The sequence below is a fragment of the Pan troglodytes genome, chromosome 2 (assembly GCF_028858775.2).
Source record: "Pan troglodytes isolate AG18354 chromosome 2, NHGRI_mPanTro3-v2.0_pri, whole genome shotgun sequence".
NCBI lineage: Eukaryota > Metazoa > Chordata > Mammalia > Primates > Hominidae > Pan > Pan troglodytes.
In genome coordinates, this window is record NC_086015.1 from 38,131,578 (window position 1) to 38,151,601 (window position 20,024).

Consider the following 20,024-nt stretch of genomic DNA (forward strand, 5'->3'; position numbering starts at 1 on the left):
TAGTGCAGATTAAGTCTGATGTTTCTTAGTTGATTTTCCATCTGGATGATCTGTCCAATGCTGTAAGTGGAGTATTAACATCTGCAGCTATTATTGTATTGGGATCTATCTCTTTCTTTAGCTCTAATAATACTTGCTTTATATGTCTGGGTGCTCCAGTGTTGGGTACATATATATTCACAATTGTTTATCTTCTTGCTGAATTGACCCTTTTTCATTAAATAACAACCTTCTTTGTCTCTTTTTATATTTTTTTGTCTTGAAATCTGTTTTATCTGGTATAAGTATAGCAATTCCTTCTCTTTTTTGGTTTTCATTTGTATGGAATATCTCTTTCTATCCCTTAATTTTAGGTCTATGTGTGTCTTTACAGGCGAAGTGTGTTTCTTGTAGGCAACAGATCATTGGGTCTTGTTTTTTTAATCCATTAGGCCACTGTGTGTCTTTTGAAAGGAGAGTTTATCAATTTATTTGTCTGTGTTTATTTATTTTTTTATTATACTTTAAGTTCTAGGGTACATGTGCACTACGTGCAGGTTTGCTACGTAGGTATACATGTACCATGTTGGTTTGCTGCACCCATTAACTCGTCATTTACATTAGGTATTTCTCCTAATGCTATCCCTCCCCCTGCCCCCCCACTACACGACAGGCCCCAGGGTGTGATGTTCCCCGCTCTGTGTCCAAGTGTTCTCATTGTTCAATTCCCACCTATGAGTGAGAACATGAGGTGTTTGGTTTTCTGTCCTTGAGATAGTTTGCTCAGAATGATGGTTTCCAGCTGCATCCATGTCCCTGCAAAGGATATGAACTCATCCTTTTTAATGGCTTCATAGTATTCCATGATGTATATGTGCCACATTTTCTTAATCCAGTCTATCATTGATGGACATTTGGGTTGGTTCCAAGTCTATGTTATTGTGAAGAGTGCCACAATAAACATACGTATACATGGGTCTTTATAGTAGCATGATTTATAATCCTTTGGGCATATACCCAGTAATGGGATTGCTGGGTCAAATGGTATTTCTAGTTCTAGATCCTTGAGGAATGGCCATACTGTCTTCCACAATGGTTGAACTAGTTTACGGTTCCACCAGCAGTGTAAAAGTGTTCCTATTTGTGCACATCCTCTCCAGCATCTGTTGTTTCCTGATTTTTTAATGATTGCCATTCTAACTGGTGTGAGATGGTATCTCATTGTGGTTTTGATTTGCATTTCTCTGATGACCAGTGATGATGAGTATTTTTTCATGTGTCTGTTGGCTTATTTTGAAAAGTGTCTGCTCATATCCTTTGCCCACTTTTTGATGAGGTTGTTTATTTCTTGTAAATTTGTTTAAGTTCTCTGTAGATTCTGGATATTAGCCCTTTGTCAGATGAGGTAGATTGCAAAAATTTCCTCCCATTCTGTAGGTTGCCTGTTCACTCTGATGGTAGTTTCTTTTGCTGTGCGAAAGGTCTTTAGTTTAATTAGATCCCATTTGTCTATTTTGGCTTTTGTTGCCATTGCTTTTGGTGTTTTAGTCATGAAGTCCTTGCCCATGCCTATGTCCTGAATGGCATTCCCTAGGTTTTCTTCTAGGGTTTTTATGGTTTTAGGTCTAACATTTAAGTCTTTAATCCATCTTGAATTAATTTTTGTATAAGATGTAAGGAAGGAATCCAGTTTCAGCTTTCTATGTATGGCTAGCCAGTTTTCCCAGCACCATTTATTAAATAGGGACTTCTTTCCCCATTTCTTGTTTTTATCATGTTTGTCAAAGATCAGATAGTTGTAGATGTGTGGTGTTATTTCTGAGGGCTCTGTTCTGTTCCATTGGTCTATATCTCTGTTTTGGTACCATTGCCATGCTGTTTTGGTTACTGTAGCCTTGAAGTATAGTTTAAAGTGAGGTAGCATGATTCCTCCAGCTTTGTTCTTTTGGTTTAGGATCGTCTTGGCAATGCAGGCTCTTTTTTGGTTCTATATGAACTTTAAAGTAGTTTTTTCTAATTCTCTGAAGACAGTAATTGGTAGCTTGACAGGGATGGCATTGAATCTATAAATTACCTTGGGCAGTATGGTCATTTTCATGATATTGATTCTTCCTACCCATGAGCATGGAATGTTCTTCCATTTGTTTGTGTCCTCTTTTATTTCACCGAGCAGTGATTTGTAGTTCTCCTTGAAGAGGTCCTTCACATCCCTTGTAAGTTGGATTCCTTGGTATTTAATCTCTTTGAAGCAATTGTGAATGGGAGTTCACTCATGATTTGGCTCTCTGTTTGTCTGTTATTGGTGTATAGGAATGCTTGTGATTTTTGTACATTGATTTTGTATCCTGAGACTTTGCTGAAGTTGCTTATCAGCTTAAGGAGATTTTGGGCTGAGACGATGGGGTTTTCTAAATATACAACCATGTCATCTGCAAACAGGGACAATTTGACTTCTCTTTTCCTAATTGAATACCCTTTATTTCTTTCTCTTGCCTGATTGCCCTGGCCAGAACTTCCAATACTATATTGAATAGGAGTGGTGAGAGAGGACATTCCTGTCTTGTGCCAGTTTTCAAAGGGAATGCTTCCAGCTTTTGCCCATTCAGTATGATACTGGCTGTTGGTTTGTTGTAAACAGCTCTTATTATTTTGAGATGCGTTCCATCAATACCTAGTTTACTGAGAGTTTTTAGCATGAAGGGGGCTGTTGAATTTGTTGAAGGCCTTTTCTGCATCTATGGAGATAATCATGTGGTTTTTGTTGTTCGTTTTGTTTATGTGATGGATTGTGTTTATTGATTTGTGTATGTTGAACCAGCCTTGCTTCCCAGGGATGAAGCCGACTTGATCGTGGTGGATAAGCTTTTTGATGTGCTGCTGGATTTGGTTTGCCAGTGTTTTATTGAGGATTTTCACATCGATGTTCATCAGGGATATTGGTCTAAAATTCTCTTTTTTTTGTTGTGTCTCTGCCAGGCTTTGGTATCAGGATGATGCTAGCCTCATAAAATGAGTTAGGCAGGATTCCCTAACTCTATTTTTTTTTAATTGGAATAGTTGCAGAAGGAATGGTACCAGCTCCTCTTTGTACCTCTGGTAGAATTCGGCTGTGAATCTGTCTGGTCCTGGACTTTTTTTGGTTGGTAGGCTATTAATTATTGCCTCAATTTCAGAGCCTGTTATTGGCCTATTCAGAGTTTCAACTTCTTCCTGGTTTAGTCTTGGGTGGGTGTATGTGTCCAGGAATTTATCCATTTCTTCTAGATTTTCTAGTTTATTTGTGTAGAGGTGTTTATAGTATTCTCTGATGGTAGTTTGTATTTCTGTGGGATTGGTGGTGATATCCCTTTTATCATTTTTTATTGTGCCTATTTGATTCTTCTCTCTTTTCTTCTTTATTAGTGTTGCTAGCAGTCTATCAATTTTGTTGATCTTTTCAAAAAACCAGCTCCTGGATTCACTGATTTTTTTGAAGGGTTTTTTGTGTGTGTCTCCTTCAGTTCTGCTGTGATCTTTGTTATTTCTTGCCTTCGGCTAGCTTTTGAGTTTCTTTGCTCTTGCTTCTCTAGTTCTTTTAATTGTGATGTTAGGGTGTCAATTTTAGATCTTTCCTGCTTTCTCTTGTGTGTATTTAGTTCTATAAATTTCCCTCTACACACTGCTTTGAATGTGTCCCAGAGATTCTGGTATGTTGTGTCTTTGTTCTCATTGGTTTCAAAGAATATCTTTATTTCTGCCTTCATTTCATTATGTACCGAGTAGTCATTCAGGAGCAGGTTGTTCAGTTTCCATGTAGTTGTGCAGTTTTGAGTGAGTTTCTTAATACTGAGTTCTACTTTGATTGCACTGTGGTCTGAGAGACAGTTTGTTGTGATTTCTGTTCTTTTACATTTGCTGAGGAGTGTTTTACTTCCGACTATGTGGTCAATTTTGGAATAAGTGTGATGTGGTGCTGAGAAGAATGTATATTCTGTTAATTTGGGGTGGAGAGTTCTGTAGATGTCTATTAGGTGTGCTTGGTGCAGAGCTGAGTTCAAATCCTTGATATCCTTGTTAACTTTCTGTCTCGTTGATCTGTGTAATATTGACAGTGGGGTGTTAAAGTCTCCCATTATTATTGTGTGGCAGTCTAAGTCTCTTTGTAGGTCTCTAAGGACTTGCTTTATGAATCTGGGTGCTCCTGTGTTGCGTGCGTATATATTTAGGATAGTTAGCTCTTCTTTTTGAATTGATCCCTTTAACATTATGTTATGACCTTCTTTGTCTCTTTTGATCTTTGTTGGTTGTTGGGAACAGACCCCCAAATCTGGCCATAGACATGCTCCAAAACTGGGCATAAATAAAATCTCTGCAGCACTGTGACATGTTTGTGATGGCCATGACACCCACATTGAAGGTTGTTGGTTTACCGGAATGAGAACAAGGAACACCTGGCCCACCCATGGCATAAAGCTGCTTAAAAGTGTTCCTAAACCACAAACAATAGTATGAGCGATCTTTGCCTTGAGGACATGTTCCTGCTGCAGATAATTAGCCAGAGCCCATCCCTTTGTTTTCCGTTAGGAATACTTTTAGTTAATCTATAATCTATAGAAATAATGCTTATCACTGGCTTGCTGTCAATAAATATATGGGTAAATTTCTCTTCTGGGCTCTCAGCTTTGAAGGCTGTCAGCCCCCATATCCCACTCCACATTGTATATTTCTGTGTGTGTGTCTTTAATTCCTCTAGCGCCGCTGGGTTAGGGTCCCTGTGACCGAGCTGGTCTCAGAAGTTGGTTTAAAGTCTGTTTTATCAGAGACTAGGGTTGCAACCCCTGCTTTTTTTTTTTTTTGCTTTCCATTTGCTTGGTAGATCTTCTTCCATCCCTTTATTTTGAGCCTAGTGTCTGTGCATGTGAGATGGATTTCCTGAATACAGCACACTGATGGGTCTTGACTCTTTACCCAATTTGCCAGTCTGTGTCTTTTAATTGGGGTATTTAGCCCATTTACATTTAAGGTTAATATTATTATGTGGGAATTTGATCCTGTCATTATGATGTTAGCTGGTTATTTTGCTTGTTCGTTGATGCAGTTTCTTCCTAGCATTGATGGTCTTTACAATTTGGCATGTTTTTGCAGTGGCTGGTACCAGTTGTTCCTTTCCATGTTTGGTCCTTCAGAAGCTCTTGTAAGGCAGACCTGGTGGTGACAACATCTCTCAGCATTTGCTTGTCTATAAAGGATTTTATTTCTCCTTCACTTATGAAGCTTAGTTTGGCTGGATATGAAATTCTCTGGGTTGAAACTTATTTTCTTTAAGAATGTTGAGTATTGGCCCTCACTCTCTTCTGGCTTGTAGAGTTTCTGCTGAGAGATCTGCTGTTAATCTGATGGGCTTCCCTTTGTGGATAACCCAACCTTTCTCTCTGGTTGCCCTTAACATTTTTTCCTTCATTTCAACCTTGGAGAATCTGACAATTATGTGTCCTGGGGTTGCTCTTACCGGGGAATATCTTTGTGGTGTTCTCTGTATTTCCTGAATTTGAATGTTGGCCTGCCTTGCTAGGTTGGGGAAGTTCTCCTGGATAATATCCTGAAGAGTGTTTTCCAACTTGATTCCATTCTGCCTGTCACTTTCAGGTACACCAATCACATGTAGATTTGGTCTTTTCACATAGTCCTATATTTCTTGGAGGCTTTGTTCATTTCTTTTTACTCTTTTTTCTCTAAACTTCTCTTCTCACTTTATTTCATTCATTTGATCTTCAATCACTGATACCCTTTCTTCTACTTGATCGAATTGGCTATTGAAGCTTGTGCATGCATCATGTAGTTCTCGTGCCATGGTTTTCAGCTCCATCAGGTCATTTAAGGTCTTCTCTACACTGTTTCTTCTAGTTAGCCATTCGTCTAATCTTTTTTCAAGGGTTTTAGCTTCCTTGTGATGGGTTCGAACATCCTCCTTTAGCTCGGAGAAGTCTGTTATTACTGACCTTCTGAAGCCTACTTCTGTCAGCTCATCAAAGTCATTCTCTGTCCAGCTTTGTTCTGTTGCTGGCGAGGAGCTGCAATCCTTTGGAGGAGAAGAGGCACTCTGGTTTTTAGAATTTCCAGCTTTTCTGCTCTGGTTTCTCTTCATCTTTGTGGTTTTATCTACCTTTGGTCTTTGATGCTGGTGACGTACATAAAGGGTTTTGGTATGGATGCCCTTTTGTTTGTGTTGATGCTATTCCTTTCTGTTGGTTAGTTTTCCTTCTAACAATCAGGTCCCTCTGTTGCAGTTTGCTGGAGGTCCTCTCCAGACCCTGTTTGCCTGGGTATCACCATTGGAGGCTGCTGAATAGCAAATATTGCAGAACAGCAAATATTGCTGCCTGATCCTTCCTCTGGAAGCTTTGTCCCAGAGGGCACTCACCTGTATGAGGTGTCAGTTGGCCCCAACTGGGAGGTGGCTCCCAGTTAGGCTACACAGGGGTAAAGGACCCACTTGAAGAGGCAGTCTGTCTGTCCTCTGAGCTCAAGTACTGTTCCAGTGATCTTCAGAGCTGTCAGACAGGGACGTTTAAGTCTGCAGAAGTTTCTGCTGCCTTTTGTTCAGCTATGCCCTGCCCCTAGATGTGGAGTCTACAGAGGCAGAGGCCTTGCTGAGCTGCGGTGGGCTCCACCCAGTTCAAGCTTTCCAGCCACTTTGTTTACCTACTCAAGCCTCAGCAATGGCAGACACCCCTCCCCCTGCCAAGCTACTGCCTTGCAGGTCAATCCGAGACTGCTGCACTAGCAGTGAGCAAAGCTCTGTGCATGTGGGACCCACTAAGCCATGCGTGGGATATAATCTCCTGGTGTGCTGTTTGCTAAGATCATTGGAAAAGCACAGTATTTGGGTGGGATCATCCCGTTTTTCCAGGTACCATCTTTGGTGAAGGCATGGCTTCCCTTAGCTAGGAAGGGGAAATCCCCTGACCCCTTGCACTTCCCAGGTGAGGCAATGCCCCACCCTGCTTCAGCTCACCCTCCATGGGCTGCACCCACTGTCCAACCAGTCCCAGTGAGTTGAACCAGGTACCTCAGTTGGAAATGCAGATATCACCCATCTTCTGCGTCAATCACGCTGGGAGCTGCAGACCGGAGCTGTTCCTATTCGGCCATCTTGCAACGGATCCCATCAATTTATATTCAATATTATTTTTGATAGGTAATGACTTACTCCTGCCATTTTGTCATTTGTGTTGTGGTTGTTTTGTGGTCTTCTCTTCCTTCTTTCCTTTGTTTTTCTCTTCTTTTTAGGTGAAGGCAATTTTCTATGGTGATATGTTTTAATTTCTTGCTTTTTATTCTCTGTGTATCTATTGTATGTTTTCCAATTTAAGGTTACATTGAGGCATGCACATACTATCTTTTAACCCATTATTTTGGACTGATGACAAGTTAACACTACTTTCATAAACAAAGAAACAAACAAACACACAAAGAGAAAACTAATAAAACCTTTACCCCTTAACTTCATTCCCTAGCTTTTTAACTTCTTGTTGTTTCTATTTTTATCTTATGTACTGTCTATGTCTTGAAAAGTTCTTGTTATTATTTCTGATTGGTTCATCCTTTAATCTTTCTACTCAAGATATGAGTAGTTTACACATCACAATTACAATGTTATAATAGTCTGTATTTTCCTGTGTACTTACTATTACCAGTGAGTTTTTACCTTCGGATGATTTCTTATTGCTCATTAACATCCTTTTGTTTCATATTGAGAAAACTCTTTTTAGCATTTTTTGTAATACATGTCTGGTTTTGATGAAATCCCTTAGCTTTTGTTTGTTTGGTAAAGTCTTTGTTTCTTCTTCACGTTTGAAGAATATTTTTGCTGGATATACTCTTCTAGGTTATAAGTTTTTCCGCTTAAGCACTTTAAATATGTCATGCCAGTCTCTCCTGGCCTATAATGCTTCTGCTGAAATGTCTGCTGCCAGGCATATTGGCACTCCTTTGAATGTTGTTTCTTTTCTCTTGCTGCTTTTAGGATCCTTTATCATTGACCTTTGGGACTTTATTAAATGTCTTGAAATAATCTTTGGGTTAAATCTGCTTGGTATTCTATAACCTTCCTGTACTTAGGAATTGATATCTTTCTCTAGGTTTGGGAAGTTCTCTATTATCATCCCTTTGAATAAACTTTCTAATGCTATCTCTCTTTTTGCCTCCTCTTTAAGGCAATTCACTTTTAGATTTTCCCTTTTGAGGCTATTTTCTAAATCTTGTAGGTGTGCTTTATTCTTTTTTGTTTTTTTTTTAAAAAAATCTCTTCCGATTGTGTATTTTCAAATAGCCTGTCTTCGAGCTCACTAATTCTTTTTTCAGCTTAATTGATTCTGCTGGCAGATCCAGAGATGCTGACTGGGAGCCAGGGCCTAGAGTAGGAAACCTTAGGAATTTACTTGGTGCTCTATTCTACTGTGGGTGAGCTGGCACCCAAGCCACAAGACAAAGTCCTTCTCACTCTTATCTCCTCTTTCCATAAGCAGAAGGGTCTCTCCTCATGGCCACCCCAGACCTGTGGTGAATACTGCCTAACTACTGCCAGTGTTCATTCAAGGCCCAAGGGCTCTTCAGTCAGCTTGTGATGAATGCTGCCAGGCCTGGGACTCTCCTTTCTGGGCAGTGGATTTCCCTCTGGTCCAGGGCAGGTACAGAAATGCCATCCAAGAGCTGATGCCTGGAATCAGCTACCCCAAAAGCTCACTTGGTTCTCTCTCCCAATGTGGCTTAGGTGGTACCTGAAGTGCAAGACAAAGTCTCCCTTACTCTTCCCTAGCCTTTTATCAAGCAGGAGTCTCTCCCCATTGCCTCCATAGCTGGGAAGGTGCTGGGTCAAAACTGAAGCCAGCACATGTCTTCAGTCTCCCCCAAGACCCATGGCTTGCTTCCTGGGTATCACTGCTGATTATTCAGGGCCCAAGGGCTCTTTAGTCAGCAGGTGATGAATCCTTCCAGGACTTGGTCCTTCTCTTCAAAGCAGTTGGTTTCCTTCTGTCCCAGGGTGTGTCCAGAAATGTTATCCAAGATCGAAGGCCTGGAATGGGGGGCCTCAGGACTCTGCCTTGTACCCTATCCTACTGTGGTTGAGCTGGCATCCAAGTTGCAAGACAAAGTCCTCTATACTCTTCCCTCTCTTCTTCTCAAGTGTAGGGAAGGAGTCTCTACTGGAGCTGTGAGCTGTGCTGCTGAGGGTTGGCAGAGAGGTGGCACAAGCACTCCCTTGGCCACTCCAGCTGGTGTCTCATTGGGTAGCATGCTCCCCAAGTCCACCACTGTCTCTGAGCCCAGCACAGCACCAGGATTTGGTCAAGAATTTCAGTCCTTGTGGCCTGGACTGCTTTATTTAGGAACCCCAGAGCATTTAGCCCATGGCAGCAAGACTTGCCAGAAGTCAGGTTCTGATCGCTGGGATGGGTGATTCCCCTCTGGCTAGGGCTGGTTTATATGTTCCTTTTGTGAAAACCTGCTGAGTTTTTTCTATTTTCCCGGTGTTTCTTTCTTCTGTGACAGGGCAGCATTGAGTTCCAATGCAAAGTTCTGCAATCATTGTGTTCTCCTTCCTCCAAGTACACAGATTCTTTCTCTGCACTATGAGGCTACTTTAGGGAATGGCAAAGAGTGGCATTGGCAATTTAAGACTGTCTTTACTACCCTCTTCAATGCCTCCTGCAATAATATGAAGTTAAAACCAAGTACTGTGATTGCTTACCTGATTTTTGGTTCGTATGAAGGTGCTTTTAGTGTGTGGATGTTTGCTCAGTTTCGTGTTTCTGTAGCAGGGATAATCAATGAAGTCTTCTATTTGACCATCTTGCCATGCCTGTCTGTCTGGAGACCACACTCTTGTTTAGCTTCATCCCCTGCCCCATCCTACTTTCCTCATTCCCCTTTTCCGAAAAGGACTTCTTCAACAGATTTTGTGAACTTGAATTCCCATCTCAGGCTCTGCTTCAAGGGAACATGACTCAAGACAACTATCTTGCTTTCTGACTTTAGCCACTAAAAGCATCTTCCATTTCTACTCATCTTTTCTATTATTTACCCTGTTATCTTTAATCTTACTTCCCTTTAATTCCCCACCATTTGCTTCTTACCTTTTTAGGGCTTCTGATAAGTCTCAGAGTTGCTTCTCCTGGAGACAGACATGTGATGCATCTTTGGTTTGTAGTTGATTGGAATAACCAGAACATGTTTCTTCTTCTTAGCAATGAGCACCCTCAAAGATGCTGCATGAGCTAGAAGCTCATTCAAAGTGAATGTTCCTGATAGAAAGGCCTAGTACTGGCAGCAGATTGAGACCCTGCCTTTCTTTTCCACCATCTATTTGCCTGCTAGAGGCAGGAAGCTTCAGGAGATGGAATGACCTTTTCCAAAGATTTGTTTTCAGTATAGTGTCTAGAGCTTCCCTTTCCCAGAGCTAATCTCTGGAAATAAATAAATTATATTTCTGGTAATAAAAATTGTTCAAGCTGTTCCAATGATCCCAGAACACCAGAGGGCCACTAAACAAACTGAAGGAGAAGTTGTAGTTTGGTGATCTCCAAATAATAAGACAAACTAAATGTATTTTTGTGCTATATTCATACTCATACTTACAGTTTTGTGGCCAAATAAGTAGGATAAACTCTTCCTAAACAAAAACTAAACAGGTTTTACTTTTACTAAAAAAAAATTTACTGCAAGTCTTCTCAGAGATTTTTTAAAAATATGCTAATGTACACTAATGTACACTAAATCTGGAGGGGCACATAGCATGTAGCACTTACCAAGCTTATTTTATAACACATCTCCTTTTCCTTTTTTCTTTTTAGTAGAACATCTTACAAGGCTGTTATATGAAACACACAGATACAACCATGCAACAATTGTGGCCAACAAATATTTGTTAAGCACTGTTTTTGTACATAGAACTTTTATTGGGGAAACTCACCCCCAATATTTCAACATAGGTTCTTTCTATTTTCCATAAGTGTTGGCCAGCTTAGAAATAGAGAGACAGTTAAAAGAGAGGAATTTTACAGCTGGGCCACCAGGGGTGACATCACATATTGGTAGGACTGTGGTGCCCGCCTGAGTCTCAGACCAGCAAGTTTTTATTAAGGGTTTCAAAAGGGGAGGGAGTGTAAGAACAGGGAGTAGGTACAAAGATCACATGCTTCAAAGGGCAAAAAGCAGAACCACTTATAATGGTCTAACAAAGATCACAGGGCAAAGGGCAAAAGCAGAAGCACTGATAAGCATCCGACAAAGATCACAAGGCAAAGGGGAAAAGCAGAACCACTGATAAGGGTCCAACAAAGATCACAAGGAAAAGGGCAAAAACAGAATCACTGATAAGGGTCTATGTTCAGCAGTGCAGGTATTGTTTTGATAAACATCTTAAACAACAGAAAACAGGGTTCGAGAACAGAGAATCAGTCAGACCACAAATTTACCAGGGCAGAGTTTTCACCACCCCAGTAAGCCTGAGGTTTCTACAGGAGACCAGGGCGTATCTTAGTCCTTATCTCAACTGCACAAGACAGACATTCCCAGAGCGGCCGTTTATAGACCTCCCCCCAGGAACACATTCGTTTCCCAGGGTATTAATATTAATATTCCTTGCTAGGAAAAGAATTTAGTGATATCTTTCCTACTTGCACATCCATTTATAGGCTGTCTGCAGGAAGAAAAATATGGCTTTTTATGCCCGACCCTGCAGGCAGTCAGACCTTATGGTTGTCTTCCCTTGTTCCATAAAAATTGCTGTTATTCTCTTCTTTTTCAAGGTGCAATGATTTCATATTGTTCAAACACACATGTTTTATAATCAGTTTGTACAGTTAACACAATTATCACTGTGGTCCTGAGGTGATGTACATCCTCAGCTTATGAAGATAACAGGATTAAGAGATTAAAATAAAGATAGGCATAAGAAATTATAAAAGTATTATTTGGGAACTGATAAATGTCCATATTAAGATGAAATCTTCACAATTTATGTTCCTCTGCCATGGCTCCAGCTGGTCCCTCCGTTTGGGGTCCCTGACTGCCTGCAACAAACTTTGATATAAGTATTTCAGGAGACGAGATAGCATTTGTGCACTAGTCAGGACTCCTTCAGTTGTAAGAGATTTAAAATCCAGTTTTAGCTAGCTTAAGTAAAAAAATAGAATCTATTGACTCAAGAAACTTGAAAGGTGAAAGACTGGGCTTACTTTGAATAGCAGAATCAAGGTGTTCAGATGACATTATTAGATCTTTCCATTTCTTGTCTCTTCTTTGCTTCATTATAAGACAGGCTCTATCTACATGCCAATCGTCTTAGATTGGGTTTCTAGGAAACAGATTCTGGAATGGAGAGTTGCATGAAGATTTATTGTGGAGAGCTCTGGAGAATTATACCCATGCAGAAATGAGAAAGACATAATTGGGCAGAAGAAGAAACTGATCTGCCATTTTTGAACCTACAGGGAACTCTGAAACTCTTCAGATTTGTCCCCAAGTTGAAGCAAATAGTCTATGCCTCAATGGCTATGGGCTGCTCCATGAGAGGAGGCATAACTTTGATGAAGTGTTTCCTTGTGGTAGAGAGAAGTTCCTGGTCAGAGGCAGCTCTGAGCCATCAGCAGCCAGCACCTCCAGCATTTGAGGGAATACATATGTTTGCCCCAAATAGGATGGCTGGACGGAGCACCACAGAGTCCACTACAGTCAACAAACATAACCCTGACAGCTCAAGCCTCAACCTTTTTACTCAATATTTCAGGAGAAGAGAGACTTTCTCTTATGTGATATTTGTGGAAAAAAGGATACTTATGTTATCCAGCCTGGATTCCTATTCCCCTTGTAACAGGAGAGATGGAGGTCATGTGGTTGACAGCTCCACCACATATGGGAGGGCCAGTCCTCAAAAGAAATACATGTTGCACAGATGAAAAAGGGAATCAGTGTCAACTATAATCTTCAAAATCTTATTGCATTGCAGAATGAGAAAGCACATCAACAAATGGTGAGCAATAGTACAAAAGAGTTTATTGTAAATACTTGTAAAAACTATGATGTAAGGCCACTCAGTCATCTTGTTTCATAGGTTAAAATGGGAAAGAGAAATTTGTTTCTAAATTACATTATTACTATTAAATCTATATTCTATAATATTGTGATACTGAAGGTGACTGTATATATGGTGTAGTGTGGATTGGTCTGTTTTAAGAATAGACAAAAACATAAAAAATTATATAAGTTGGAATAATTTCCAACCTACTGTATACAGAAATACTCTCCTGTGAACATTGTCCCCTAACTACATTCATTATTCATCTAAATATTTATACTGCTTAATTAATAATAATATACTTGTTTATATTTATTGAATGCGTATTATTTGAAGATTCTATTAAGCAGTTGATATGCATCATTCAATCAATCTTTATGACAACTCTGACATAAGTATCATTAGTATTCCCATTTTACAGGTAAGAGAACTGAGGTTAGATGAAGTAATTTTGCTAATGTCTCACAAGTAATAAACAGGATTTGACTCTAAAACCTGGTGCTTAACTCCCTTGCTATGTTGCTTTATTACTAAAGTTAACTTTTTTCTTTGATTGGATCCTTTCAGAAACAAATTCTTATTTTACTTGGAAGCTTAATTCCTTGAATCTTGTATGGTAAATTAAAGAATTTTGGCAGAATTTAAAATGCGATGAAGATATCTTCAAATTATATTCATTAACTTATTTCATGAGATATCCTTTTCCTATATGGTAACCATGTCCTTAATATTTTAAGATTAAAATGGACTTTAGAAATAGTATTACAGCAGCATAAAAAATAACACAGGCTAAAAAATTAATCCTGACTATGATCATGTCATCAACGTTTATCTCTTTGTGTTTCATCATGGATCTGGTGCACAGGAAGATCTAATTTTTACCTTCTTGTATCCATGACAGAGCTGTTAGATTGAACCACATGAAATGTTCAACATTTGACCATTTTACCTACAAAAATGATAATTTGATACATTCAATCTGAAATTTTTCACACTTAGTGTTAACATTTTTCCATGTTGTTATGTTGCCTTCATACTTGTCATTTTAATGAATGTCTAATGTTCCATCAAGTAAAAGATCACATAACCATTCTGTTTATTGTTCTTAGTTTTTTACTATTATAAGTGGATATCTTTATACATAGACATTTTCCTGTTTTTTGGATTATTTCTTTAGGATAAATTCTTAGTGATGAAATTACTGGATCTAAGAAAATTAATACTTTTTGGCATTTTATATGTATAGTTAAATCACTTTACAAACATAATCTACTTAAATTGCAGTCAACAGTATGTAAATGTACAAACTTAATCAGAACTTGGATAGCCTTGAGTATTATCATTATTTTAGCTAATATAATAGGTGTAAAATGGTGTTAATAAACATTTTAATTTGTTTTTCTTTGATCACAGCAAGGTGGAACATTTTTGCATATGTTTGCTTACTAAGCTCGATTCCTCTTGCATAGATGATCAGATCCTATTCTTTACTCATTCATCTATTAAGCATCTTATTTTATATAATAATTGTACATTTCATACAATATGAATATTAACCCTTTATCTTTCTTTTAGAAGTATGTTAATGCCCTGTTTTTCTTTTAAATTTCATGATATTATTTAAGAAGTTACAAGGTAGATTTCCTTATAGCATAGTCTGAATTATTTTCATCAATTAAAGTTGAGAAAGTTTTAATTCCTGCACATATTTAAACATATTTTTAAAAATTTCACAAATTTGCCATATTTCATAAAATTTAAATATTCTTTTTTGGTGATCTAAAATTTATTTGATTTATGATATAAGCTGAGGCTATGAACTAATTTTGTTTTAAATTAGCTAATCAGATATCCCCAAACCTTTTCTTAAATAAGTTTTTTTCCCCATCGTTCTGTGATACTTTCTCTAAGACTATAATCTAAAACCATTTAATAGAATCTATTTCTGGAGCATTCATTTGGTTCCACATTTTAAAAAACAGTGCCAGATGTATTTTAATACTGTAAACCAAAAATAAAATTCTAAGTCCCCCAACCAATTGAATGGAGCCACCCCCTCTCCTAACCTGCCCCACCAAGAGAATCCCAAAGAAACCTGAAAAACTAAAGTTCAAGCCATGGTGGGAAGGGAGGTCAGATATGCCTCATCATACCGCCTCCCTTTGGAGTTTAGGCTCAACTGACCAACATTAACATTAAAAGAGAGATCATAAGATTGACCAGACAGACTCTCTGTAGCAATAAGGTACTAAATTTTAACCCAACCTTGGTATAGCATCACATGACAGATAGTAGGCATTAAAGAAAATCAAAGTATTTTACCTCAAAATATATTTCTCAGACATATTTTGAAATGGCTCTGCAAAGCCATCTCTGGTGGGGAAAATTTGCATTCTGTAGAGAATCTCCTTGCCTTTATAGGTCTTTTCTGGATCCAGGAGAGATTTAACTAAGAGTCTAACACCTTTAAAGTCCTAAAAGATATTTACCATGTATTCTCTCTGAAGCCGTCTGCTTAGATGCTTCATCCATGTAACAAGAACCTTGGCTTCCACAACCCCATTCCCCACCCCCATCTTAACTCAATCATTTATTTCTGCTGACTTCAACTCTTCAGGCAAAACTTAACTCTTTTAACCAGCTGCCAATCAGGAAGTCTTTGAATCCACCTATGACCTATGAACCCTCACTTTGAGATATTCCACCTTTTTGGGCCAAACCAGTGTACACCTTACATGTATTGATTTATGTTTTTGCCTGTAACTTCTGTATACAACCAAATCACCTCAGGCACACATTTTCAGGACCTCTTGAGATGATACCCCAAGCCATGATCAGTCGTATCTGGCTCAGAATAAACCTCTTCAACTATTTTAACAGAGTTTGGCTTTTTTCATCAACAATACCTGATAAAATGGTCTCTTTTAATGCTTTTCAAACTGAGAATATTTAAAATACATTAAAATTATTATTATTTTTAAAAAAAGCTCCTGGATGTATTTATTTTTGGAAGGTTTTTTTATATCTCTATCTCCTTCAGTTCAGCTCTGATTTTGGTTATTTTCTTGTCTCTCCTAGCTTTGGGGTTTGCTTGCTCTTGGTTCTCTAGTTCTTTTAGTTGTGATGTTAGGTTGTTAACTTAAGATCTTTCTAACTTTTTGATGTTGGCATTTCGTGCTATAAATTTTCCTCAACACTGATTTAGCTGCCTCCCAGAGATTCTGGTACCTTGTATATCTGTTCTCATTAGTTTCAAAGAATTTCTTCATTTCTTCCTTAATTTCATTATTCACCCAAAAGTCAATCAGAAGCAGGTTGTTCAATTTCCATGTAGTTGGATGGTTTTGAGTGAAATTCTTAATATTGAGTTCTAATCCTGTTGCACAGTGGTCAGAGGGACTGTTTGTTATAATTTCATTTCTTTTGCATTGGTCAGAGAGACTGTTTGTTATAATTTCATTTCTTTTGCATTTGCTTAATGTTTTGCTTCTAATTATGTGATCAGTTTTAAAGTAAGTGTCATGTGGTGAGGAGAAGAATGTATATTATGTTGTTTTTAGTTGGAGAGTACCTTAGATATCTATCAGTTCCATTTGATCCAGAGCTGAGTTCAGGTCCTGAATATCTTTGTTAATTTTCTGTCTTGATGATCTGTCTAATATTGTCAGTGGAGTCTTAGTGTCTACCACTGTTATTGTGTGGGAGCCCACGTCTCTTTGAAGGTCTCTAACAACTTGCTTATGAATCTGGGTGCTCTTGTATTTGGTGCATATATATTTAGGATAGTTAGCTCTTCTTGTTGAATTGAACCCTTTACCATTATGTAATGCCCTTTTTTGTCTTTTTTGACCTTTGTTGATTTAAAGTCTGTTTTGTCAGAAACTAGGATTGCAACCACTGCCTTTTCTGTTTTCCATTTGCTTGGTAACTTTTCCTCCATCCCTTTATTTTGACCCTATGTGTGTGTCCCTGCATGTGAGGTGAGTCTCTTGAAGACAGCATACTGATGGATCTTAATTCTTTATTCAGCTTACCATTGCATGGAGGAACATCCCTCAAAATAATAAGAGCCATTTATGACAAACCCACAGCCAGTATCATACTGAATGGGCAAAAAATGGAAGCATTCCCCTTGAAAAGCAGCACAAGACAAGGTTGCCCTCTCTTACCACTGCTATTCAACATAGTATTGGAAGTTCTGGCCGGGGCAATCAGGCAAGATAAAAAAAATAAGGCATATTCAAATAGGAAGAGAGGAAGTCAAACTATCTTTGTTTGCAGATGACATGATCCTGTATCTAGAAAACCCGATTATCTCAGCCCAAAAGCTTCTTAAGCTGATAAGCAACTTCAGCAAAGTCTCAGGATACAAAATCAATGTGCAAAAATTGCTAGTATTCCTATACACCAACAATAGGCAAGCTGACAGCCAAATCACAAATGAACTCCCATTCACAGTTGCCACAAAAAGAATAAATTATCTAAGAATACAGCTAACAAGGGAAGAGAAGGACCTCTTCAAGGAGAACTACAAACCACTGCTCAAAGAAATCAGAGATGACAAAAACAAATGGGAAACATTCCATGTTTATGGATAGGAAGAATCAGTATTGTAAAAATGGCCATATTGGCTGGGTGAGGTGGCTCATGCCTGTAATCCCAGCACTTTGGGAGGCCGAGGCAGGTGCATCATAAGGTGAGGAGATCGAGACCATCCTGGCTAATACGGTGAAACCCAGTCTCTACTAAAAACACAAAAAATTAGCCAGGCGTGGTGCAGCACCTGTAGTCCCAGCTACTTGGGAGGCTGAGGCAGCAGAATGGCATGAACCTGGGAGGTGGGGCTTGCAGTGAGCTGAGATCATGCCACTGTACTCCAGCCTGGGTGACAGAGCTAGACTCCATCAAAAAAAAAAAAGGGCCATATTGATAAAAAAATTTATAGATTCAATGCTATTCATATTAAGCTACCATTGACATTCTTCAGAGAATTAGAAAAAAACTATTTTAAAATTCTCATGGAACCAAAAAAGAGCCCAAATAGCCAAGGCAATCTTAGGCAAAAAGAACAAAGCTGGAGCCATCATGCTACCTGATATTACAAGGCTACAGTAACCCAAACAGCATGGGACTGGTGCAAGAACAGACACATAGACCAATGGAACAGAATAGAGAATCCAGAAATAAGACTGCACATCTATAACTCTCTGATCTTCGACAAATCTGACAAAAATAAGCAATGGGGAAAGGATTCCCTATTTAATAAATGGTGCTGGGAGAACTGGCTAGCCATATGCAGAAAATTGAATCTGGACCCCTTCCTTACACCTCATACAAAGATTAACTCAAGATGGATTCCAGACTTAAATGTAAAACCCAAAACTATAATAACCCTAGTAGAAAACCTATCCAATATCGTTCAGGACACAGGCATGGACAAAGATTTCATGTTGAAGACACCAAAAGCGATTGCAATAAAAGCCAAAATGGACAAATGGAATCTAATTAAAATAAAGAGTTTCTGCACAGTAAAAGAAACTAACAGCAGAGTAAACAGACAACCTACAGAATGGGAGAAAATTTTTACAACCTATCCATCTGACAAAGGTCAAATATCCAGCATCTATAAGGAACTTAAACAAATTTACAAGAAAAAAACAACTACATTAAAAAGTGAGCAAAGGACATGAACAGACACTTCTAAAAAGGAGACATACATGTGGCCAACAAACATATGAAAAAAAAACCCAACATCACTGATTATTAGAGAAATGCAAATCAAAACCACAATGGGATACCATCTCACGCCAGTCAGAATGGCTATTAATAAAAAGTCAAAAAACAGATGCTGGCGAGGTCGTGCAGAAAAAGGAACGTTTTTACACTGTTGGTGGGAGTGTAAATTAGTTCAACCACTGTGGAAGATAGTGTGGTGATTCCTCAAAGACCTAGAGGCAGAAATACCATTCAGCCCAGCAATCCCATTACTGGGTATGTTCCCAAAGACATATAAATTGTTCTGTTATAAAGATACATGCACACATATGTTCATTGCAGCACTATTCACAATAACAAAAACATGGAATCAACCTAAATGCCCATCATTGATAGACTGGATAAAGAAAATGTGGTACATGTACACCATGAAAAATACTGTGCAGCCATACAAAGGAATGAGATCACATCCTTTGCAGGGACATGAATAGAGCTGGAGGCCATTATCCTTAGCAAATAAATGCAGAAACAGAAGACCAAATACCACATGTTCTCACTTATAAGTGGGAGCTGAATGATGAGAATACATGGACACATTGAGGGGAACAACACACACTGGGGCCTGTCAGAGGGTTGGGGGTGGGACCCTGGGTAATGGGATGATCTGTGCAGCAAACCATTATGGCCTATGTTTGCCTATGTAACAAACCTGTATATCCTGCACATGTACCCCTGAACTTAAAAGTTGTATGTTAAAAAAAATATGTCCCTCTTTTTCTTCTTTGGCTAATTTCATATTTGACAATTTCATAACTTGGTCAGGTTAAAAAAGAGTGTATCAATTTTCCTTTGCTGCTGTAAAATAATACCACAAGCTTAATGGCTTAAAACAAAGCCAATTTATTTTTACCTTACAGTTCTATAGGTTAGACAAAACTGGTCTGACACTGGTCTCACTTAGCTAAAATCAAGATGTCAGGAGGGCTGTGTTCTTTTCTGGAGGCTCTGGGAGATAATCAATTTCCTTGCTTTTTCCACATTCTAGAGGCTTCCCACATTCTGTGGCTCGTGGACCCCTTCCTCCACCTTCAAAGGTAGCAATGGTGCATCTTTCTGACCATTTTTTCTCCCTGAGCACATCCAATAAAGATTCTCCAATTTTAAGGAGGCAGGTAATTAGATTAGGCTCCTTTGGATATTCCAGGATATTCCTGCCATTGTAAGGTCTTCACCCTTCATCACATCTGCAAAGTTTCTTTTGCCTTTTGAGATA